Source organism: Macaca nemestrina, chromosome 19 (genome assembly GCF_043159975.1).
Source record: "Macaca nemestrina isolate mMacNem1 chromosome 19, mMacNem.hap1, whole genome shotgun sequence".
NCBI classification, from domain to species: Eukaryota; Metazoa; Chordata; class Mammalia; order Primates; family Cercopithecidae; genus Macaca; species Macaca nemestrina.
The window spans coordinates 5,388,306-5,413,791 of NC_092143.1; the positions used below are offsets into that span (position 1 = coordinate 5,388,306).

Consider the following 25,486-nt stretch of genomic DNA (forward strand, 5'->3'; position numbering starts at 1 on the left):
CCTGTTAACTACTGGAAATAGGCAACTAATACAAACAGCGGGTATATTCAGGCAAGCAAATGCATAGGAGTCGTTGCTGGCTGTTATGGGTAAACCGAGGAGCACATTTCTGTCAGGGAAATACGGGTGGAAATCAACACCAACAACAAAATGCACACTCCTCACTTCTATCCCCAATCTGTAAACAGGGAACGAATGCATGATTCTAGGCCCTGAGATTTTTTGTTTCCATATATTTGAATACTGACGTGGCTCTCAAACTGTTTCTCTGGAACTCCTTTAAAAGTAAACAGAGGCTTTCCCCCCTCTCTGCTAATTATATACTTTTTAAATAAAGATGTAAGCCCTTTATTGTTCATAATCTCTGCTATCGCTTGCACATCTATTCAGATCAACAGCATACAGTTAAGTGGAAGAAAAAGCTAAATGCGATTGCTGTCTGCAAAGCAAGGATGAATTTTTAGTTTTTAAGTGCTGTTCTTGTGTTTCATATTAAAATACTGAATTCAAGTCACAGGTTCAGAATCGCTGCACATTTAGAGCTTTTTGTAGTTAAACATCTGTCATTAAAAAAAAATCTAGAATACTGGCATAGGTTAGAATAAAATCTAGTGTGCATCCTGCAATTCTACAGATTCCATTGCTGGTGGCCATACATCTTTGATGGCAAAACTACACTGGTTGTAGCACCATAAAAATCAATAAATATTAACCTTTTCTGACACTTTGTGCATGGATACTTTATCAACTGCTGTCAGGTAATAGAACAGTCAGTGATGAACTGCATTTCTCAGCTAAGGAATCCAAGACAAATTAGAAATCAGTGTAAATTAACAGACTTTTTAAATTAAAAAAATTAGTAACAGATTTTATTTCCTGTAAGAACATAAAAGCTAGTAAGCTTACATACATTTTGAGTAGGTGCCTTTGGTGGGATGTAAATATCAAGCAGCACTTTAATCAAAAGAACTAAACAGTAAACACATTTCTACAGGCGCCTCATATAATTAGATGGATTATATATAATCCACTTTTAAACTTCAGGTGACATGCTAACTAAGAAGGGGGGAAATATTATTTCATGATAACACCCTAGTTTATTTCTCATAGAAATCCACATTCTTTTGGATGAGATACAGGTAAAATCTAGTATAATTTCGTAGAAATTTGAAGGGGAAAACTGTTCAGTAGAACGAGAATGTCACTTTGTGCTGGGAAACTTTCATACAGTCACTGTAATAGTGACTCTTCAATGCTAATCCCACGCCATCCTCAGGGTCCCAATTACTGGGCTCCTGTTCCATGTGGTACATACGGTACACAGCAAGAGAAGACACTGTAGGTTGGGAACTACGACAACCGACACACTAAGGGCTTCATTCTAGTCACTTCACGGTAAATAGTCCATGACTTGGTTCTTCCAACATTAGTTTTTAGCTTTGCAGCTGTGACAAAATTTCACCAAACAGCCTAACATATTGATCAACTAATGATGTAAATACATAACTAAACTCTTAATATCTTAAGCCTGGTAATTTAAATAGCAACGTCTATCTGTATTTGCAATCTCTTTCAGTATATGCATTTCTATGCCTTATGGGCGACAAACAAACTGTGTTTTATGGTCCAGTTCCCTTCAAAAATACTGTGATATCTGGTTTTCTGTTCTTCGTTGTGCACATGTACCAGAACTTCAAAAAAAAAAAAACAAAAACAAAAACAAAAAAACCCGTGAAATTTCAATAGGGCAGCAATTCAGACAAATAACTCATCCTTCAGATGGAAAATAAATGCTTCATACATAAAGTAACAGCTGTAAGAAGGAGAACTGCAATGTGCTAAAATCACTATTAACGTAATGTCAGCCTAAGAAGAATCAGAATTCTCAGGAAAATAACAATGCATTAGTTATATCTCTTTAGGCTGCAAATTTAAAAAATGGATTTTTTGGCTGGGCATGGTGGCTCATGCCTGTAATCTCAGCACTTTGGGAGGCCAAGGCAGGTGGATCACGAGGTCAGGAGATTGAGACCATCCTGGCTACCACGGTGAGATCCCGTCTCTACCAAAAATACAAAAAAATTAGCCAGGCGTGGTGGCATGAGCCTGTAGCCCCAGTTACTTGGGAGGCTGAGGCAGGAGAATGCTTGAACCCGGGAGGCAGAGGCTGCAGTGAGCCAAGATTGCGCCACTGCACTCCAGCCTGGGCGACAGAGTGAGACTTCCATCTCAAAAAAAAAAAAAAAAAGGATTTTTCGGTAGAAATAACTCTAATGAATCAACTTTTTAATAAATATTAACGATTAGGTCTGATAATTTTTATAGTGAACAGCTTTGGAGATAGAGTAAAAAAATTAAAACAAAGTAATATGGATCTTTCAATATGATCTAACACTTTTTCATTCCTCAAAAAGAAGTGGATTCTCATAAGATGTTGGAGATGAGAAACACATGCACATCATCCAAGTACATTACTGAGTATCTGGTCCCCACTGAGGCTTTGTGGGTGAAAGCATGACAGCCAGATAAGCATGGAGAGGAAGCGCCCCAGATGGGCACCACGGCAGACAGACTCAGGGCTTGAGCCGCCCCGTGGACCGGCAGGTCCCTATCAAAACATGCTAGAGGCCCAGGCACCAACTACCTTATACAAGCACGTTTCTGAAATGACTAACATCTTTAAAATTTAAACTTCAGGTCAGAAAGATTAAAAAGATTTCTTACAAACCAGTCGAAACAGGGAAAGTCTTGGGTTTCTGTTCTCTAGTCACGCTTGATTTGCATAAGACTGGGTTTCCTGTTTATGCTCTCTGATCCCAAGTTATGCTGGGATAGGTATCTTTCCCAGCCTTCCCTCCATGTTTGGCACCAACCTTTAGCTCAGATAGAAAACAAACAGAAGAAATACAAAATCTTGCTAGATCATCCAAGATAAAGAAGACCTCCTAGAGCCAAGACTGATGATCGTCACTTTTCTCTGATAACGAGCACCTGTGAGACTGCAGCTCATTTCACAGCTTCAAAAGCCCACTTTCCCCGTTGCAGGGGAGATTTGTGCAAAAACGTTTGTGGTGGACGTAAGAATCACAAGTTCCTTTTCTCTAGTTTATATTAATAATACCTTAGAAATGCACGGCACTAAAGGGTTGGCAAAGAACTTTCACACAGGATCTAATTTAATGAGGGCACGGCAGTTAATCCAGCCATCAGATCCACACCACAGTGATCTTCAACCCCACGCGTGGGGCATCCCAATCCGGAAATGAAGGTCATCTGTTTTTAGGCTAACAGATTTTATTCTAACATGATCCTGCCATCCTGCAGAAGTCACTGAGAATATGGAGAATCCGTATATGAGGTGGGAAATAACTCGAGCCCTAAATACCTTTGTCAACTCTTATATGAAGGAATAAAACAATCCTCAATGAATAACATCATCATCGTTGTTGGGAAAGTTTTTCCTTTATTTTGGAGACTTCAGTCTCAAAGCTAAGTATCCTCTCCTACTAAAGCATTTCTCTGTAGCTCTGTATTGGCACCATCAGGCATAGGAAAGAAACGAAGAGGGACCCAGCAACTCCATTTGCTACCTGAAGCAGGAATAACACACATGCTGAGCCCATGTAAGACCATTCTGAGCAACTCTGATTTAGTACAATCCTATTTGGACTTGACATGCTATGTTCAAATATTTGCTTAGCAACCCATTACAGTACATTACGTGTTTTGAGTGCATGTGTTTTTGCTTTTTGCTCCATGCCTGAAATATCAAGATCCCTCAATTAATAAACCATCAGTGAGAAAACCTACTATGAGCTGGAGCTACATGAAAGCAGGTTCCTGTGCAGCAAATGTGCTCACCCAGTAGGCCCCTCCTGCAGCATGGCCCAAATAGCCAAGGGAGAGCGAGCAGGAGGCCAGGGAGCACAGGAAAAGAGTGGTGACACGCACATGCTACACTGACTTCAGACACTCTCAAATAACGGGGCAAGAAATCCAGCATCTGGATCAGCAGGCCATGAGGGATCAGTCAAAGTCCTTTGTCATTGCTAAGCACATAACAGAAACCACTGGATGTCAGTTTTGTGGCAATGGGAAGAAGCTGCTCCAACAGGAAAGCCTTGAGTCAAGCAGTCATGACAGAATCAGAGGGATGGTGCCAGGGCAAGGCTATGGGCCTGGTTCTGCTGCTGGGATTCACTTAGGGTACTCCCCCCACCTTTCCACATGTTTGTTAGGTCACCCTGAGCTAACAAAGGGGATGTCTGTGTAAGCGTCTAGAAAGAAAGCAAGTTCACTTTATGTGCATTGTTCTATCACCCCAATTCCAGAACAAACAACCGAAGAAAACTAAGCAGTACACCCAAGAACTGGGAGCTCCCCCTGCACCCCCTGCCCACCCGCAGGGTTCCGCAGTGCCACCTGGGGTTGGCTCAGGGGGCTGCGGTGAGTGAAGGATCCAGGTGAGCAAGGGAGCGATCCTTCACCAAGTGACCTGTGAGTTGCAGACAGGAGCAGAGCGGCTTCCTTCGCTTTCCCCACAGCAGCCCCGTGAAGTGGGATTTCTGACTTCAGTGTTTTTAAGGAAACAGAGGCACAGGAAAGTTAAACATTTTACCAAGGCACAAAGCTAGAGAGTGACACAAATCTTACCATGTTGCTCCTCTGCTAGCAATCTTCACTGCTTTTCCCTTCTTCTTGGTTCAAAATCCTCAACATACCTTTCAAGTCTGGCCCCTATTAACTCTGAGTGCGTCAGCCTCCACTGGTGTCTCCCTCCCTCTAGCTGCACAGAACCTTGGTTCCTGGGCCCAGCTTCCTCCCCAGAGAATACTAAGGGCCAGCAAAGTCCTCCTGGGCCAGCCCTGCCCCAGTGCCCAGACAAGTCCTTCAGGTCTCAGCTGCACGCTCCTTCCCCGGGCAGGCTTTTCCATGCCCTCAGCGCCCCCACCAAGCTCCTATTCTGTTATGTTTGATCCTAAGTGACTTTGGCCTCAAGTAGGTGTCATCTCTGCTCTCACCCGCTCTATTGGTGGCTCCCATACAATGTCTACCTCTCTGGCTACAACAAGCTCCCACAAGGACTGCAATCACACATGTTCTGTGCATCAGCTGATCCCTACATGGAGCAAGTCAACCTACTTGTTTCTCCTAACCCTCGGAATCTTTCGTAAAAGTTGATTACTTAATGGGCAGGTACTATTTGAAAGGTACCATGGCAGAGACTTCACATGTAACTTAATAAGCTAATTCTCATGAAATCCGTGACCAAGAAAGGCTTCTGTATCCATTTTCTCCCTCAAAAAGCTAAAACTGAGACGTGGTGTGTAAACTTCCCAAGATCATACAGCAAGAAAGTGTCAGAATTGGTTCAAAATTGGGTTTATCTCATCAGAAGACAATTGTTCTTTCTGCCATACCATGCTAGAAATCGCAATATAACTGGAAAAGAGCAGGTCTATTTCCTTAATTTCTATCAGTGAGGTCTTGAGAATAGTTTTAATAGCATTTGTTATTTTCTCTTTTGATTACAAAAAGCAACACACTGTAGAATATATAGAAAAGCTTGCATTTAATATATCAAGAGTTCCAATTTTCCTCCATAGGATTAATTAATCAATGGGTAATGTCAACCTTTTGGGTTTCTGTCAGTTGATAAAAATGGGCATCTCACTGTTTTGACGTAGTGACAACTAATGAGGTTCAGCATTTTTGCATATACTTTTGGAGTGTGCATTTTAAATTGCCTATTCAGATCCGTCTTTTAAAAAATCAGTTTGAAGGAAGTTTCTCTATATAAGGAATACATATTAATCCTGTTATCTGTCTTACATGTTATAAATTTTTATATTTCACTTCTGATCTCAGAATATTGAATTGCTGAATATATTCATATATGAAAATTTAATTGTTATGTTTTGTTTCTAAACAGAAAACATAGTGATTACCTGTCAATATATAAAGACTTCACTAAAATAATGAAGATCAATTTTCTTGTATTTCAGGTGTAATATTTCAATATATCTATTCTTGAGATTTCAGAATACAAAACAAAGTAAGAGTAAAGTGGAATGTAAATGTCTAGAGGATACTGTAGGTATGCATGTTTAGATAAAGGAATACATATCACAAGCAACAGAAATCATGTCCTAAAATAATAAATATACGTGATCAAAAAATCCATCTTTAGAATTTAAGATACTTTATTACCCTCTCCTTCTGAATCAAAAAGGTCTCCTCACACCTTGGATTGTGTCTTACCCTGCAATGTCAACTCTATCTCTATGCTCTTAATGACTGTTTTCTCTTCTTGAGCTTTTATAACCTAACCAAGGACAAGGGAACGAGCTGTCCGTCTTCAGTGGGGTGACTGCTACCCATCCCTATTTGCTTCCTGCAAACACAGGCAAGTTCCTTTGTGAACAGATCATTTTCTAGAGGTCATTCCGACCATAATTTCAGGCCCTAGCCACTATCCTGATGGTCCTTCTTAGAAAATTGGACCCAGTGGGAACGTTTTCTCCCTCTGCTTTAGTCTATGGGTCAGCATTTTCCTTCCCTTGTAGTTCTTAATTCCCTTAAGTGGCAATTATTTAAGACACAGTTAGAGAAGGTGCAATCTACATTCATCCAATAAAACCTAAATATTAAAAAGGACAGAAAAATTCAGCATGGTTACTAAGGATAAATGGGACAGCATTTAGCATTTGAAAGGCACCAACGAAGTGGTACATGAGTAAATGGATAAAATTTTAAAAAATGGTTGGAGGTAAAAAAAAAAATTAAGACGATCTAAAAGGGTACACTATGTGTCAAAGAGACAGAGCATCTTAATTACAAAAGGTTAATATCACAGTCAGAGTCAAGAAATAGGTGGAAAGATCACTCTAATAAATACTACCTGGAAATTCACCCAAAGGTAGCAGATACAGAAAGTCTACATTTGAGATTTTTCACCAGTATATGATAAAAACTTGGTTACTATAATGGCCCTAAACACAGACGTAACCAATTCGTGCTCAGAGCATGATGTTGGGGATGAGATCACCCTAATATGTGGAAAGACATATCAAGACAATTATGCTGACTATATGGACAAAAGAAGGTCTTAAATAAGGTCAGATGTTCTAAAAGAAGCCAAAGGAGCAATGTAAGAATTCTGAATTTGATGGGGCCTCCTCAAAAGCATAATGCTCTGGAATTGGTAAAAAAAAAAAAAAAAAAAAAAAAGAGGTAATGAATTCAAATGACAATCTATTCACGAAACACAGCTGCAAAAATCCTGAATATGAGCATTATGCAGATGATAATAATATCACATGTGAGCCATGGGTATTGTGGAATACGGAGCATTTCCAGATCTACCAAGTATAATCTTGACTAGAGACACCACCTTTTCCCATGGTATATATTTAAGAGCAGAAAGATATCTGTGAAATTTTAATGATTGATTCAAATCTGGTTATATATTACATTTTTAAAACTTAATGTTCAGAATTTGGTCTTTGATCTAACTGATCACTTGCTTGGTGATCAAAGAATTGTATTTTGCTAAGAAAATCCAACATGTGATACGTCTAAAATGTGGTAGACATATTTAAAACTTCTTGGTTTAAAGTGGGTTTTCATACATAAAACTGAATTCATTCCATTAGAACCACTTCTAAGGTTTTAACTCTCACAGTTATGAAAGGTCTCATCCCTACAATAAATCCCTTATTCTGTATCACTCAAAGTGGTTCTGCTTCTGCGATCGAACCCTGACTGATAAAACACTTTTGGGATGGTGACATTTCATCCAAGCAGCACATATAACACTGTCAATTATCTAGCATAAAATAGTAGCATAATAGTGGTTATACAGAAACCAAAGGCTGGCTTCAAACTCTAGTGCTAGTCTTTTAAGTTTCAGTCAGTTATTTCACCTCATTTTTCCTACCATACCATTAAATTAAAACTAATAGTAGCATGAGATTGTCCTGAAAATTAAATTACACTCTTAAAAACAGCCTAATATCTGGCAAATAGTGATTGCTTGTATAAAATAGTTGTTACCATGTTTGATCTGGTCAATGACCTAGAATGAAATGGAATTGACTCAATGCTGCTTTCTAGATTGTGCCCAGACTCTCGAACAGAAACAATATGACTGTGGAGGAAATTTCCAGACGCTCTATACAGGTCATATGCTCGGGGGTGCCTTCCTAAAGCACCTCTCACTTTTCTGTATCAATCTTATATCATGGGAGAAAATGTCCAAAATCTGTTTGGTGATAATCTGGCATGTATCAACACAAGACTAGTTACAACTTCTCAAATGAATTCATTTCTTGTGTCGTCAGAACTTTTAAAATGTGTTTTACAACACTATACATTTCACAAACTCAAACAAGTTTATAAAACCTCTCTCACCAAAATGTTTGAGAATTATTAATTCAGCTTTTCCATGACGATGCAGAAATCATCAGCAGATAAAAATGTTTTTCATTAATTATTTGGAAATATTACAGAAAGTTCATATCACCATATTTCTGAAATGGGGTGGTATCTTCCTGTTCTGATTCCTCAGTGCAAATCCAACACAACTGGAATCACCGTATCCCAACTGTCTAGAATCCTTTCGGTATAGGTTTTAAACACAGGTTCACACAGAGTCAAAGATCCTACCTGTGGCTAGTTTAGCAAGAGAAGGAACTAGACATACACCTGAGAACCCCTTACAGGGTCTTCTGTTTTCTCGGGAGGTGGGCACAGCTGGGTGGTGGTAACAGTCTGTGACTTCGTCATGTGGAAGCCTGGGACTCACTGAGAGGGACGCGGAGAGTAAGCCTAAATGTGCAGGGGTGGAGTCTCACTAAACAAACACTAAGATAAAATGGCTGCATAAACTAACACGTCAGGTTTTGGGTCTATATCAAAAACTTTAGGCCGAACATTCCATTTTGTCTGCACTATGATGATAAAATAGTGTTTCCTGCACTTTGAGTGAAAATGACTATACATATTAATGTAACAGGTAATATCTTGACATCTTAATGCCTAGAAGATAAACACACCAGATTGACCCCGCCATAAATAATAAAAATAAATAGCCCTGGATTTCAACTGTCCTTGTCAATGTAAAAAAGATATTAAAAAATTTAATATGTTCAAATTGAACATCAAATATTTTTAAAATGTCCTCCTAGCATATTTCCTTAGAAGCAGATAGAGAAATTGGAGTGAAAAGTAAAAAAATATATATTAAGTGCTATCACAGAATTATATCTAAAACCAAAACTACTTCTTTGATTGAGTTCTGGATCATGATCTAAAAAGCACACATCAAACTAGCCGGGCGTGGTGGCGGCGCCTGTAGTCCCAGCTACTCAGGAGGCTGAGGTAGGAGAATGGCGGGAACCCGGGAGGCGGAGCTTGCAGTGAGCTGAGATTGCGCCACTGCACTCCAGCCTGGGCAACACAGCGAGACTCCATCTCAAAAAAAAAAAAAAAAAGCACCCATCGCAAAAAGAAAAACTTTTTAAAAAATTACATACAGAGAGAAAAAGCCAGAAATATGGATGGAGATAATACATTAGGAAACCATTAAAAGACAACAAAAGGAAACCTAAAGTTTTATTCAGCCTCTTCTAAAGAACCACTTGTTGGATTCTCTTTCTTTTTCAGCTTTTACTGTATGTGCCGCACAATTCAACTTCTGAGCTCCTCCCTGGTACACACGTTACTGCCTACAGTCTCTTCTCTCTGCTTGGTGCTTCCACCTGTCTCCTCTTCTCACCTCTCTGATTATTCAAGTTTTACAACATCAAGTACTCCCCAACCTGCCTTCATGCAATTCAGATTAATCATCCATGTTTACAAGTGGAGTTACATGAGTTGCAGCTACATGGCCACCCCGTAGCACACACTATTTCCAACACTCCTTCAAGTGGCAAGAGCACTTCCAAAAAAGCTGAAATAATTTATTACAATTAAAGTTGCACAAGAGGGATTCTATCTGGTCCCTAATTTAAGCAAAAAGCTTGCTTTGTCTGAGCAACGAGGTTAATCTAACAAAGCCTCATCCTACCGATGTTTTATTTGCAAAACACCAAGAAGTACTTCCACATTTCAGTGTTGACCGGATGCTCTATGAAAATGTCAATAGATACAATAAATACTTAGTTACTAACATAAAGAATGTCAAACTGTGGGACTGAGCTACCTGATAAATGAGAAGAGTTATGAGTTTGGTGTGTTTTAAAATAATAAAGCTTTAGATGAAGACAACTTCTAATACTATCAAATAGTATATTAAAATTTCAAGAGAACTGTCTGAGCATTTTCATGTCTCTGTCATTTTGTACAAATGGATTCTTTAAAACAAAGTCTATTTATTACAAATAGTCTTGTTTCTAATCAAGAGAACTGGGTATATAAACGTGAATATGCAAGTTGTGCCAACAATCTAGGTCACATATGTTAATACAAAATGTAACTTGGGATACTGACTCTTGTCACTCAAGAGCAGCACCTACTGGCATAATTAAAATGAATATAAATGACATAGGGTAATTTCAGTTATATATTTTATTAACTAAATACTTACAGAGTACTTAATATGTAGCAGGTACTATTTTAAGTACTTTGCAAATATTAGCTTATTTAATCATTCCAAGACATTTATCACAAAAAGTGATTAATTTTTGTTTGTTTGTTTTTGAGACAGAGTCTCGCTCTGTCACCCAGGCTGGAGTGCAGTGGCATGATCTCAGCTCACTGAAACCTCCACCTCCCGGGTTCAAGTGATTCTTCTGCCTCAGCCTCCTGAGTAGCTGGGATTACAGGCGCGCGCGCGCTACCACGTCTGGCTAATTTTTGTATTTTTAGTAGAGACGGGGTTTCACCATGTTGGCCATGATCTCGAACTCCTGACCTCAGGTGATCCACCCGCCTTGGCCTCCCTAAGTGCTAGGATTATAGGCATGAGCCACCTAAAAGCGATTAATTGACAAAAACCTTACTCCAAAATGCAAAAGGATTTATTTAGCTTGAGATGTTGTTTCTATTTAAGACAGCAAAGTTCAAATTTATTCCTGGCCAACATCGGGAAGGAAACTGGTATTATAATTCATATTAACTTAATGAAACCAGACAAGGAATGTGGAGAAAAATCCTAAAAGGTAGTGCCCCAATAAAAGTACTCTCCCAATGAGAGAAAAAAAAAATTTATATTCCATACAATGGTGAATAAACTCATCTATACTACTTGTGAAAGAATCTTGCCTTTTCCTTCACAAACAGGAAACCATTTATGCTAGGCTTTTATTTTAGGCATGCACTAAAATTATAATTTTTCACAAGACGAAAGAATGACTTCCTGTCAATCACACTGACATGCTACTCAACAAATGACACTAAGAGCAATGACAAGAGTGAACAAGTCTTCACAGCTTTTTAGAAGGATCTAGACCAGCCATCAAAAATGCTATTTTATCTAGTTGGGGTCTACACTATATTCTGCTGCAGTAAAAGCTATTAGGGGATTTAAGCGATTACTTTACAAGGATAAATTTTTACCTATTAAAAGAATGCGTCAAAGTGTTTTTAATCTTAGGAAAAATTAAAAAAAGAAAACAAGGAAGTGTAAACATGTCTGTAAGTTCAAATATTTTACTTCATATTTTTCCTCATTAAATTGATATATTTCAAACACTGACTAGCACATATCATATAACATATGTTTAGTCTATTAAATTTCAGAGGGTCAAGCCATTTAGTATAATTTTTGTATTTACTCTTGCCCACTTCCACTTTGCCCATCCCAATCAAATCTCTGCCCTGAATGGCACTTCACCAACCAAGATATCTATTTAATATCTTCTAAAATGGGTATGTGTGAAAGACAGAAAAAATAGGGGTACATAATTATTTTTGTGTTTGTAATTTTTAAAAATTGTGGTAAAACATACATAAAATTTACCATCCTAACCAGTTTTATGTGGACATTTCAGCAGTGTTAATTAAGTAGCATCACACTGCTGCACAACTCGTCTCTTTCATCTTACAATACCGTAACTCTGCCTGGTCACACAACTCCCCGTTTTCCCTCCCGGCAGCTCCCGGCACCCACCATTCTACCTTCTATCTCTGTGACCTTGACTAGGCACATCATCTGTAAGTGGAATTATAATGGAATTATACTTATCAGCGTAAGCCATCTTGTGTGACTGGCTTGTTTAACTTAACATATTATTCTCCAGGTTCATCCATGTAATAGCATGTGCCAGATTTTCCTTCCTTTTTAAGGCTGAGTAATGCTATACTGTATAATATATAACAAAATTTGTTGATCCATTCTTCTGTTGATGGACGTTTGGGTTTCTTCCACTTTTTCACTATTAATGGTGCTGCTATGAACATGGGTGTACAAATACCTGTTCGAGACCTTGCCTTCAATGATTCTGGATGTGGAGCTGCTGGATAATATGGTAATTCTATGTTTTGTTCCTGGAGGGGCTGCCATTCCGCTTAAATGGCAACTGCACCATTGTACAGTCACTTCAACAGCGCACAACGGTACTTACTAACTTCTCTACATCCTTGTCAACACTCGCGATTTTCTATTTTTCTGACAGGAGGCATCTGAGTAGGTATGAGGTGGAAGTCATGTTTCTTTTTTTTTTTTTTAATTAAAGCTTATTTATTTGCTAATGAGAAAAATATAGTGAATGCAAAATACTAAACTGGTGAGTATTATTTACCACCAGAGAAACTCACCAGAATCATATCATACACAAAAAGTGAACACATTTTCTTATTTGATAACATAAAGAATTGAAGAAGAAAAATTTTACTAGGCATTACATTCTGAATGTAAATATGCAGATCTCATTTTATTTGCACCTAAGTTTTTTTCTTTTTGAATGATTAGTTATAACAAATATCAGGCTGAGTCGAAAGTCATTCAGGACAAAGAAGAGCCAGTGACACACCAAACACATTTGTGATGAGTTTAAACTACGTCTCAGATGAGGGAGGAGATGGACACATGAAGTTGAAGGGAAATGCACATATCCAACTGTGGCATTTTAAGGATAAAATGTAAAACCCATGTATGCTTAATTTCAGAAATTGCTAGGGTAACAGAGTAAACAAACTGACCCAGAGAAATGTTGCTAACTTATTTTTAACAAAAGAACAAAGGCAATTTAAAGAAGGATAGTATTTTCAATAAATATTGCTGAACAAAATGAGACATCTGCATGCAAGATGAAGAACTTTGACTTGCACCTTATATGTTATACAAAATACGACTCAAAATGGATCATAGACCTAAATGTAAAGTGTAATAAAAACATAAAGCTTCTAGAAGAAAATATATAAATTATTATTTGTAAGTCAAGTTAGGCAAATAGCTTTTAGATATATCAAAAGCTCGAAGCATAAAGGAAAAAATTAATAAACTGGACCTTATGAATATTATGACTTTTCTCTATGACAGACACTGTTAAGAGGGGAAAAAAGAGACATGTCTCAGACTAGGAGAAAATATTTGCAAATCATATTTCAAAGGTCTCAGGTCAAAAATATAAAATAAAAATGATCTCAAAACTCAACCTAATGTAGAAAGGGGAAAAAATATTGTATTTCAAAAGACACTTCATCAAAGAAAATATACAGATGCCAAATAATCATGAATTGATGCTCAACATCATTAGTGATCTGTTAAATACAAATTAAAACCACACCATGAGCTCCTGGTGAGGACGTGGGGTGACGGGAACTCACACATTGCTGGCGGGAATATGCTATGCACAGACAGTTTGAAAAATAGTTCAACAGATTTTTTTTTTAGACAGTTAAGTATACCATATAATCCAGGGATCTCATTTCTAGGTATATACCTAAGAAAATGGGATCTTATAGTCACAAATTCTTATATGTGAATGTTTAAAGCCTCTCTATTAATAACTGCCAAAAAGAATAAAAAACCTAGCTGTGGAATTTGACTGCGGTTTTTATTTGCATTTTCCTCACCAGTAATGGTGCTGAGCGCATTTCCCATGGCTTGGCGGCCACCTGCATATGGTCTTTGGGGAAATAGTTATTTTGACCCTTTGTCCATTTTTAAAATAGGTTATTTGCCTTGCTCTTGTTGAGTGACAGAGTGCTTTATATATATTCTGGATACAAGACCATTACCAGATAGATTTGCAAAATATTTTTTCTCATTTTATAAGTTTTTCTTTCATCTTTTTGATGGTGCCCTTTGAAGCACAAAATCTTTAATTTTGATGAAATTCAACTTATGTTTTCCTTTTGTTATTTGTTCTTTTGGAGTAATATCCAAGAAACAATGGTCTAATTCAAGGTCATAAAGCTTTATCTGTATCTATCTTTTGAAGGGTTTTTACAGTTCTATTTCTTATATTTAGGTCTTGAATAATTTATGTTCTAGATAGAGAGATAGAGAAAAACACCTATATTCACAGGAAGGCAGGATTTAGTACACATACCTACACTTCCTTGTTTATCTGCTGACAAGGCCTAGAAGCAGTGGTACACAGAAGAATGAGTCCACACAGTGTATACATCTTGGCTTATAAATACCATTCTCCAACCAAAGGAACCAGGTCTCCTTAAAGTACTGATTCATTTCTGGACCATGGCGAGGAAAACACAAGATGAACCCATAGAACACTGTGGTGCCTGAAAAGTAAAGAGATGTCTCCAAAAGGATGGGGGTGCACACAGGGCATAGGAGCTGACTGGAAAGAGGGGACAGTGGTTAATGCAGGAGTGGTTTCAGTAAGAAAATAAGCCGCAACGGTATTGAATTATAAAGCTCAGGATAAAATACCTCCACACTTATAAAAAGAAATGGAACAAAAATCTGGGAAAGAAAGAATCGACCACCATTCCTTACAGAATAGTTCCAATTATTAAATGTAGAAAAAATGAAGGAAAAGGAAAAAAACACAATTTAAGCATCACAGACCTTATTCAGGCAGGATAAATTAATAAATGTCAAAATTATCGGGCAAATGACTGGAGAGAAATAGGCTATTTTCGTGGTCTGAAAGGCTTTCTCTAAGATGTGTACTGATTAAAAAGGTAAAACCAGGAAGCTGCCAGTGGAGGATTCTGAAGATCCCGCCTCACCCCATGGGCCGGGCGGACGTCCTCAGTCACAAGGTGCTCCAGGCACAGCACACATTTCTTCTGGTGTTTTCTTAAATGACTTTGATCACACCATGAGTAAACATTACACTATTCCAAATTAAGAGACATTCTACAAAATAACAAACCCATGTTCCTTACAAGTGCCAAGGTACTGAAAATCTGTCCTGGACTGGAGAAGACTAAGAAGACGTGGCAACTAAAAGGAATGTTGGTTCCTGGGCTGAATTCTGGGAATGAAGGAGGATGTGAGTGGAAAAATGATAAACTCTGAATACAAGAATGTAACAGAAAATGGCAATGTATTAATGCTAAATTTTCAGGCTTTCGTAAGTAGTATGGTTATGGTTGATGTTAACATTTGGGCAAGTTGGGTGAAGGAGATATGGAACTCTCTGTACTATTTCTGCAAACGTTTCTGTAAGTTTAAAATCATTTAAGATAAAAATTTGCTAAATGGTCATTTTCCTCACTGCAAATAGAAATAAATGAAATTGCAAAGAGTAATAATGTGCATTACTTCATATTCTGAACTACATTTCAAAGCTAATGAAACAATGTATCTAAATTTCCCTGATAATTTGAAAGACTTGTCATGCTATTCTTCAGTGAACTGCTTCAGTTGGAACAGTAACCTGTTCTGCAGTAGTAGCAACATGACTGGGCAACAGGATCTTTGCTTCCTAATCTAAAACTGCCATTTAGGTGGGGGTCAAAATATGTGTGTGAGGGCGTGCAAATTTTTAAAATATGTAAATTATATTGAATTAAATAGTTGATAAAAAGTCTATATAAAAGTAAAAACCACATCAATTACCTGATAAAATCATACTGCCCCCACCATAACTTTCCACAATCAATTGTTTCCCTTAAAATGTTGATAAATGAAGCTGTCAGAGGGGATAAAATCACAATTTTCAATTTTGCTTACTTCTTTTTTTTTTTTTTTTTTTTTTTTTTTTAACTATTTTAACTTTCAGAATCCAGTTCATGAATGCTGCAAATGTGAGCTCTGATAAGATCGCAACGCTGCCGGCCATGAGGTAAGAGAATGCCATGTGGCTGTGTCCTTGGCGCAGCAGGGAAGGGAGCCGGGAAGGAGGCGCTGGTGTAGCTCGAATCATACAGGCCATCACACTCGGCCAGCACACCCAAGGAAGGGGAGAATACGGTTTTTTTTTTCTGGAAAAAAGTTAAACATCACTTTAAAACTTTTCTTTAAGGTCCTGTAGTGAGAGGATGAGCGTGAGTGAGCTGCGGGCCTGAGAGCCAGTTCGGCCAATCTTGCTAGGTGTTACCATCAAAAGCTGGGTTTTAATTGTGTACTCTAACTTCATTATAAATTCATGAATGCCATTCAGGACTTTACAGAACGCTAAAATAGACAGTAGAAAGGATACTTTTTCAGGATGATATTCTTTTAAAAAAAAGTTTTAAAACTATAAAGTGTAGTAGATAAAAGCCAAAAATAAAATTCTAAGCCCCCACGCCCCGGCCAACTGACTGAATGGACCCCTTCTCGGCCAAAGGGATCCCAAAGAAACCTGAAAAACTAGTTCAGGTCCTGAAGGGAAGGCCGGAGGGACATGCCTCCCTACAAGGTCCTCCCTTTGGAGTTCAGGCACAACTGGCCAGCATTAACATTAAAATATAGATCATAAGATGGACAAAACGGACTCTTTGTAGCAAGAAGATATTCAACACCAACCTGACTCTGGTAGAGCATTATGTGACAGATAGCAGGTCTTACAAGAAATCAAAGTATTTTACCTCCAAAATATATTTTTTGACATATTTTGAAATGGCCCTGGAATGCCATCTCTTATTGGGAAAATCTGCATTCTGTAGAGAATCCCCTTTCCATATCTTCTCCAGATCCAGCAGAAATTTCACTAACAGTCTGACACCTTTTCAGGTCCTAAAAGAGACCTTTACCATCCATTCTCTCTGTAGCCAGTTACCTGGAAGCTTCATCTACAGAGTAAGAACCTTGGCTTCTACAACTCCCCTTATCTTAACTCAAGCGTTTCTTCCTGCTGGCTTCAAGTCTTCAGGCAAAGTTTAACTTAACCAACTGCCAATCAGAAAATCTTTGAATCCATCTATGACATGTGAGCTCTCCAGCTCCCTGCTCGAGATGTCCTACCTTTTTGGGCCGAACAAATGTATACCTTACATGTATGGACTGATGTCTTTGGCTATAACTTCTGTTTCCCTAAAATATATAAACCAAGCTATAACTCAAACACCTTGGGCACATGTTCTTAGAGCCTCCTGTGGCTGTGTCATAGGCCATCGTCACTCATATCTGGCACAGGATAAACATCTTTAAATATCTAACAGAGATTGGCTTTTTTCTTCAACATAGGTAACATACAAAGAAAAGAAATAATTTAAATACATTTTTTAAATGGTAAGTTTCTATTCTGAAAAGTTTTAAGTAGGCCTTCTGTAGCCCTAATTTTAGTATGTGCTCAGACTGTTACACTAATATATATGTATGAATACTAATGTGTACACATATATATGTTTATTGTTATGAGATTCATTACCCTTAATAGCAACTTGAAATACATGCAAAAAAATCATTCGTCTTTTCCTTCTACTTTGTTGCTATCAAAATAGCAGTAACAAAATCCAGTAACTTTCTTAAAAGAATAACTTTACAATTTTCAAGCTCTTTCATATGGATTATCTAATTTGAACCGCATGTTCAAAAGAAAAGCTAAACAATGTTACTCTTTTTGCAGTTGAGAAAACAGACACAAAATGCTTCAGTGACTTGTTCAAAGTTACACATCTCAATGGTGACAAAGTGTACCCTGAAACCTAGTTCATGTGACTCCACCCATCCGTCTGTGCGACAGGCTCTGCACTAGGCAGGAGAGGTACAACTGTGAAAACATTTACCACGGTGTTTTTACATTATTACATTATATTATTCTACTTCCTAATATATGTGTTTAGATTATTTGAAATCTGAAAACTCTAAATTTTTAAGGTGTCCACTGAAAAAATTTCATTAACCTGCTGACCAATGATTTTAAAAACTCCTGTACAGCAGGGTTCTGTAACTGTAAGACTCTGAAGACAGGTGCGAATTTTATAGAGCCACACTGTAGTTATGCATCCTCAAGCAACATAACCTTTTGAGGATGGATTTTTCAAAACCATTAAATTGAGAATAATATGTATCAACAAGATTTGTTTTGAGGATTCAATGGTCTAGAGAAAAGTTTGGCACAGATACTATTTACGATTCTTTCTAATTGAAAAGGCAAAATGTGATAGCATGAAAAACAGGTCTTCATTACTACTTACTAGCTAATGAAAACATAAGGAAACCATACATAACTACCATTTGGATCACTCTAGAACAACTAGGATCATCCTCTTGCAGGAGGATGGCGGGAAGGAGCAAGAGCTTCTCTGACACTGCTCCATGGTGTCAGGCAGATAAAGGAAGATACGCGTACTGAAGAACACTGGCATCTAGTTATTCCTAAAAAGATGAAATGTAAAACTATTTTATTTTTATTTATTTAATCTTGAGACAGAGTTTCACTGTTGTCGCCCAGGCTGGAGTGCAATGGTGCAATCCCAGCTCACTGCAACCTCCGCCTCCCAGTTCAAGCAATTCTCCTGTCTCAGCCTCCCAAGTAGCTGGGATTACAGGCGCCCACCATGACACCCAGCTAATTTTTGTACTTTTAGTAGAGACAGGGTTTCACCACATTGACCAGGCTGATCTCGAAGTCCTGACATCAGATGAGATCGCCGACCTCGGCCAACCAATGTGCTGGGATTACAGGCGTGAGCCATCGCACCCGGTTGTAAAACTATTTTAAAATGTATCATTAGAAAGCTTTGAAAAAAACCCTCTTTCAGTATATTATTCAAGAAAAAAGAGGTGGAGATCAGGTCAAAGATCTGCTTCTCAGTAAACAGTATGTTTACTGATAAATATCCACAAATGCGATTTTCCTGGATACCAATTACATTACTGAAAACACTAGGATGATGAAAAATATTGTTCTGATATTATTCACTTATAGATTATGAAGTATGTAAGAGAGTTCCTTCTAAACTTAGGAATTCCAACAGGCATGAGAGTGAGAAAGGGAATGAAGAAAAATTATCAGCTATCAAAATACCAAATGTGTTGAGCCATAATGGACATCAAGGGTACTGCTATGGCAGACAGCACAGGAGTATTTGGACGGGAGTATGAAAGGAACACAGACATTTAGCAGCAGTTAAGAAAAACAGTAAATTAACCAACCCATGGATGATGTCTGAGGTTAAAGAATCAAATTGCTGAAGTGTTAATTATTTTAGGAAGTCTTTTGTTAATGGTGAAGTATCAGGAGACTGGAAAACAAGGAATCCAGTCTGAAGGTTAAAAAGAAAGAGAACAGAGGCTGAAAATTATAGACCTGTAAATCTAACATCTATATTAGGAAATAAATTTGAGATGATACTTATGGATGAGCTTAATGATACATTTGGAGAAGTACAATTTAATAGGAGTGAGTCAGCACGGATTTACCAAAGGCAATCATGTCAGGAAAAATTTCGTTCCTTTTTAGGTTGAAGTAATAATTGGTTTATGTAAGGAAGAACCAATGAGAAACTGTCAGGATTTTCTGAGATTTTTGGACCTTTTCAGAAAATGAATTATTGTACAAAATGTCATGACATGTGTCAGAGCATCCAACTAACAAAAGGGGATGAAAGCAACTGGGTTAAAAATAGAGGGCCAAGAGGAATTTGGGAGAAGACTGCATTCTATTCTACAAGGTTCTATGTATTGAACACTAATGGTTCTAATTAATGATGAAGGAATTTTTTTATGTAGGAAATTTGAATATATTGCTAAATAAGGGGTAATGGTTAAGACGAAAGACTATAGCTGTTTTACGTTAACTGCAATAGATTAAGTAAATGGGCTCGGAGGTAGAATGAAATTTCAGCTGCCTAAGGATAAAGAGATGTACTTGGAAAGCATTAACGAATCAAATAGATTTAATTTAAATGAACAGTTACCGTGAGGAAGAAAAAGGGACTTGGGGTTTTGATGAGAGTCAAACTTTCAAATTCTTATTCTTATAACTGGGAAGAGGCAAATGTAGGGAATGCAGTTAAATAATACATGTTATAGAGAATACGAAGTTGATCATCTTAGAGAAGAATACAAAATCCCCAATTTTTGAAGAGATATGATAATTTCAAGTGTTATCACTCTGTACAGGTAATAACCTAATGTACATCCTTATATGACCAAGTCTTAGCATATGTAAAAACTGATGAAAATAAAATCAATTGAAATGTGCTACAAAAGTATGAGGGTAGAAAAATAAAGGAAATTAAGAAAAATACCGTATCATTACATAATGCTCAATTCTCCCTGAAAAGAGAACACTTTGTAATCATTACCTTTGGAAAAGACACCAACACTTACCACATTTAAGGTCTCAGAGAGAAATAAGAAATAAGTAAATCAACCGCATAGCGTTGATGCACTGCACATAGGCTCAGAAAGTGACCACACTACCAGTGGGTCTTCCAGTGGGCATTCATTCATGAGCAATAAGTGCTATTTCAATAGCAAACAGGCTCCTTGAGCCATAAAGGCATAACTATAAGTCTGCTGCTTGGAACAGACGAGAAAAAAACATCTCTTTCTTCGCAGGCACCATCAGAGAAGGCTGAGCAACCTCTCCTCAGCCCTCCCCCGCTGGCTTCCCTGTCTTCACTCCCCTTTCTCTGGGGTTATGTTTAAAGCATTCTGAGCTATCCCTGCTGAAGTGAACTATGCATGGGGTCAGACTGAAGGCCACTGGTGTTGTAAACACACACATGCATTTAAATTATTTGTCCAAATGTAGTGGATGAGTACCACGCTTATTTATGGATGGGCGACATGGTAGAAATGTAATTGTTAAAACTGAAGAGATCAAATCAAGATAATTTTTGAGATGAAATAGATTTTACAAAATAGAAGAAAAATCATACAATGACAGAAACCTATTTTTAGTTTGATGTCAATTTTGTGAAGATTTATGTGACTGTAAAATCTCATTATATTAGATCTAGATTGGGCCTAAATGAACCTCTTCAGAAACTTGGATGTGGAGAAAGGTGGTTTTTTTTTTTTAGGTATATACAGAATACAACTCATAGAAGAGACTTTGATGAATTTCTCAAATTGAACACAACCATGTCTCAATACTGGAATTAAGAATCAGAATCTTACTAGCACCACTGTACTTTATTCAGCGACTGGTGCCCACAAGGGAAAATAAACTCTGACTTCTAACATCATAGAGCAGTTTTATCTGTTTTTATATTTAATATAAACGCAATCATATAAAACGTACTCCTTGGTGACTGGCTTGGTTCATCCAATGATATGACTGTGAGACTTATTTCACATTGTTGCTTGTACTGTAGTTCATTCATTCTCACTGACGTATTCTATTATGTGAATATACAACCTTTGTACATTCTGCTTGAGGGACATTAGGGTATTCTGGAGTTTTGACTATGATGAATATACCAATAATTACATTAAGTACAAATACTAAAGTAAAAGACTAAATATTTAATGTAAAAGATAAAAATTGCCCCAGCAGATAAACAAAATACAACTATAAGCTGCTTATAAGGAATCTGGTGTAGGTATACCAATATGAAACTCAGAATTATAGCAAGAGATATTGCTACTAAGAAGTATTTCATAATTATGTGTGCATGTCTGTATCTAAAACAATCCTAAGTCCTGAGTACTTAGCGATATATCTTCAAAATATGTAAAGCCAAAAATAACAGAATTTTAAAAGATAAATCCACAATTATAGTAGGAAACTTTAACATATTCCTCTTAACAGTTAACAGAACCGGCATTTCAAAAAGCACTAAGAATATGACAATCTGAACAACACAGTGAACAAACTAAACATTGTAACTGACATACAGGGAACAAACACCACTGGTGCCAACTATTCTTTCCTCAGGTGTCTCAAAAATTTACCGAAACTTACCATTTGCTGGGCATAAAAAAGTCTACACAAATTTTTAAAGAATTAAAATAATTCAGATTATGTTCTGTAAAAACAGTAAATTTAAGAAGTCGATTTGTGTTATTAGTTTAATAGTTTAAAAAAAAAAGATAACTAGAAAATCTCAAACTACCTGGAAATGGAATATTACGTTTACAAATAATAATCCATGGTTAAAGAAAATAAAGAAACTTTAGGCTGTTTATTTTTTTTAACCATGGATTATTATTTGTAAATGTAATATTCCATTTCCAGGTAGTTTGAGATTTTCTAGTCATCTTTTTCTTAAACTATTGAACTAATAACACAAATCGACTTCTTAAATTTACTGTTTTTACAGAACATAATCTGAATTATTTTAATTAATTCAAGATGGATTAGAGACTTAAATGTTAGACCTAAAACCACAAAAACCCTAGAAGAAAACCTAGGCAATACCATTCAGGACACAGGCATGGGCAAGGACTTCATGTCTAAAACAACAAAAGCCAAAATTGACAAATGGGATCTAATTAAACTAAAGAGTTTCTGCACAGCAAAAGAAACTACCATTAGAGTGAACAGGCAACTTACAGAATGGGAGAAAATTTTTGCAATCTACTCATCTGACAAAGGGCTAATATCCACAACCTATAAAGAACTCAAATTTACAAGAAAAAAACAAACAACCCCATTAAAAAGTGGGCAAAGGATATGAACAGACACTTCTCAAAAGAAGACATTTATGTAGCCAACAGACACATGAAAAAATGCTCACCATCACTAGCCATCAGAGAAATGCAAATCAAAACCACAATGAGATACCATCTCACACCAGTTAGAATGGCAATCATTAAAAAGTCAGGAAACAACAGGTGCTGGAGAGGATGTGGAGAAACAAGAACCCTTTTACACTGTTGGTGGGACTGTAAACTAGTTCAGCCATTGTGGAAGACAGTGTGGTGAGTCCTCAAGGGTGTAGACCTAGAAATACCATTTGACCCAGCCATCCCATTACTGGGTATATACCCAAAGGATTACAAATCATGCTGATATAAAGACACATGCACATGTATGTTTACTGCAGCACTATTCACAATAGCAAAGCCTTGGAACCAACCCAAATGTCCATCAATGACAGACTGGATTAAGAAAATGTGGCACATATATACCATGGAATACTATGCAACCATAAAAAAGGATGAGTTCATGTCCTTTGTAGGGACATGGATGCAGCTGGAAACCACCATTCTCAGCAAACTATCGCAAGAACAGAAAACCAAACACCGCATGTTCTCACTTATAGGTGGGAATTGAACAAGGAGAACACCTGGACACAGGAAGGGGAACATCACACACCGGGTCCTAATGTGGGGTGGGGGGAAGGGGAGGGATAGCATTAGGAGATATACCTAATGTAAACGACGAGTTAATGGGTACAGCACACCATCATGGCACATGTATACATATGTAACAAACCTGCAGGTTGTGCACATGTACCCTAGAACTTAAAGTATAATAAAAAATAAACAAATAAATAAAAAGTAAAAAAATAAAAAATAAAAAAACCACTTTTGTCTTGTGCTTCTTATCTGGCTACAACTAAAATTAGAACTCACATATAGTCTTTCATGCTCTGGAATACGAAATAGAAAATGATACAAAAATCATTTTACTGGTTGCCAAAAAGGATTGAGAAAAAAACACAATGAATCATCAACTTCTGCTAGAGAGGGAAAAACAAACTGAGCAACCATTTATGCTAAAGATGATCACGTCAAACAGTTTACATATGATCCCATTTAGATGGCACACACATTCTGTGTGGTCGGCATCACTATCTCCATCTTTGGAGGAAGACTGAGACCCACAGGGTTAAAATGCAGTTTTCGGGACCAGACGTCAAGAGAATGATCAAGCTTAAGTTGGAGCCCATCCTCCCGGAAGGTCACGCCTACAGCTGCACAGCAGGGACTAGGGATAGTTCATTCAAACTCCTAGACTCTTCAATCAGGAATCTGAAGCTCAGAGACACTTGTGTTTACATAGAGACTTGAATCAGGGTCTCCACTGAACTCCAGTTTTGCGTTATTTGTGTGAATTACATCACATAACTGCAGTTACACACCAATGTAGAGATACCAAGGGTATAGCACATTTGCACACAAACCTCTTTCGGCAGAACTGTTTTCAAATAAAAAATAAAATACCTCACTTTAATACATGAATTCCCAAATATTATCTCAACTAAACTTTACATTATCTCAACCAAATCACAGTATTTACAGTCTTTTTTTTTTTTAAGATAAGTAATGTTTTTATTTTTCTCTTATTTACTCACTGTACTTTAGGGAACAATCTGTTTTTCATGTGTAACTGGTATAATAGAAGAGAGAGACAGATATGTCAATCTTCTACCTGGAAAGGAAGCAGAGCAAGGCCACCTCGAGGAGGACACTTTGCTGATGCCCACCATGGATTTTGTCCCTGTGGCCTGGCCATTGCTAGGAGCAGCTCCTTCACAGGTGGTGTTTCTGGTATCTGTAAGGTTATGGGTCCATATTTATGAAGAACCCATAGGCACTTATGGCCAGAGATATTTCAACTCGATGGCCAGAGATATTTCAACTCGACTTTATCTGTTTTTATGAACTAACGCTGATAAACTGTCTAGTTTCAAAACCTTTTCAGTGACAACCTCACCAAAAGTGAATGAGCACAGACCTCTGGTTTTGTTTGTTTGCCAAATACAGCCCTGGATAGTAGAAAAATTACTAACTCACACACTCGACATTACTTAAATAAGTCAGTCATGTGAACATCAGTTGAGAAATATGAAAGAACAGTGAGAAGCCTCTATCTCCGTAGTGTCAAATGTATTAAGAAAACTAGTCTACCTTAAATTACTCACACTCCTTTTAACAGAGATATTTTGTGAGCAAACATTGCTTAAGATTTTGAAGCTGGAACCTCACATTTCTGGTGTGATTTATATCACAATCCCCACATTCGTACCACTGCTAACTACCCCTTCATATGGCACAGAGAGGCATAAAATGTTCATGCCTACAGCAGCACAGCAGGCACTAGGGATAGTTCATACAAACTCCTAGACTCTTCTAGCTTCATAGCCGTTATCTTTTAAAATTCTCACAATGACCCTATTAGTAGGTACTATCAAGCAGATTTACAAATGGGAAACCTCGGGCCTAGTGAGGTCAGCCTGCCTGAGGTCATATGGCCAATAATGAGAAGTAGGGTTTAAAAGCAGCTCTAACAGGTCC

At 37.5% G+C, this 25,486-nt stretch overlaps 1 protein-coding gene across 6 annotated transcripts in view; it reads right to left on the bottom strand.

Moving 5' to 3' along the window:
• The window catches only part of LOC105489328 (zinc finger protein 407), a 508,962-nt gene that overhangs the window by 170,694 nt on the left and 312,782 nt on the right, over positions 1-25,486 (bottom strand). The window lies entirely within an intron of this gene.